Source organism: Priapulus caudatus, unplaced genomic scaffold (assembly GCF_000485595.1).
Source record: "Priapulus caudatus unplaced genomic scaffold, Priapulus_caudatus-5.0.1 Scaffold585, whole genome shotgun sequence".
Classification (NCBI taxonomy): domain Eukaryota; kingdom Metazoa; phylum Priapulida; class Priapulimorpha; order Priapulimorphida; family Priapulidae; genus Priapulus; species Priapulus caudatus.
In genome coordinates this window covers 42479-44197 of record NW_014577646.1, presented here as the reverse complement: position 1 = coordinate 44197, position 1719 = coordinate 42479, and positions in this window count along the sequence as shown.

Genomic DNA, 1719 nt, shown 5'->3' with positions numbered 1-1719 from the left:
ATACAATTTGAGCTTATTTAGATATTATTTTTGAAAATATTATCTGGTTGTAAAGCATGAATAATAAGTGAAATTCCTGAAAAAAATGTATGAGTCAGTTTGGAAGATATAATTTGCTCTTTGAAAGGTCAGTGGACGGCGGCGGGCACCGGTTACAGCCTCCGCGTTGTCAAATATTGCACACGACGCGCGCCCAACACCACATTCCAACACACGCGCGCCCGCACGCACACACCGCATCACACACATACGGGCAATACGCACGCACATGCAACACGCGCACGGCCACGGCACCAACACAATACCAACATTTTCACACACACGGGCGTGCAAGACACATTACCACACGCACGCGCACACCACACAACACACACACACACACACACACACATCACACACACACAGACAACACACATCACATATCACACACATACAACTGCAGCCGTCTCTCGTTTGGGGTTTCGTCTCACCAGCTTGTGGCGCAGTGATTGGCTTATTATTATACACGCGCACCAGCAATGGCTTTGGTGTGTGCGTGTGTGCGCGTGCCGGTGGGCGTGCGTGGCGTGCCGTATCGTGCGTTAGTGTGGCTTGCTATGCAGGTGAAGGCACCCACCTAATTAAAGTGCTTATTATTGATACCTTTAATCTACATTTAAGTAACGTATGTTTATCATTAAACGCCGTGGACGAAAACACATTAATTTTTAACAGCAATTTCAAAATGTTAGGCATGTATAGTGTTGGTATGTGTGTGCTCTTAGACAATCGAAACGCGTCTAAAAATGTGAGAGGCATTGGGAAGCCGGGTAAGCGCGGGCTCGGTTACACCTCCGCCGTTGTCAAATGTTGCACACACGCGCGCACGCCATGCCACACACGACGCATTCACACACATACAGGCATGCGTACGCACAATCACACGCGACGCCATACCACATTTACACACACACGGGCTGCGGCGATCAGCACACACCGGGCTGCACAACGCACACCCACACCACACGCACACGTACATATACACACACAGCACACACACAAACACACACACACACACAGCACACACACCGCACACACAACGCAACACACACTACGCACGCAACACGCACCACCACACACACAAACAACACACACACATACAATACATACGATACATGTACAGTTGTTACACACACGCACGACACATCAACGCACGACACACACGACACACACACACACATCCACACACACACACACAGACGACACACACACACACACTCACACACAGCCAACACACACACACACACACACAAACAAGCACACACACCACACAGCCAATACATAACATACATGTAACCAGTTGTTACACACGCGCGACACACGTGCACGTTTTGCGGTAGCAGGTGATTCACATGCTGTGATTCGGACTGGCGCATGCGATTTGGCGATCTTAAAAATTTGGTGCGGGTTTGCGATGAGAAGGCACGTCAGATCACGAAGGTGATTCAGGTACTCTGGCTTGGACTGCGATGCGCATGCGGATTTTGCGATCTTAAAAGTTGGTAGCTGGGTTTCCGCGATGAATGCGAAGTTTGCTTCGGGCACATAACTCTTTTTAGGAGATAAAATTGCCTGAAAAAGTCACTTTAAACGTACCGAAAAATCGCGTTTCTGAACGTAAGCGGAATCTAGTCGCGACGCCCAGAAGGGGCCCCAGCTCGATTCGCGCGAGCACACGCG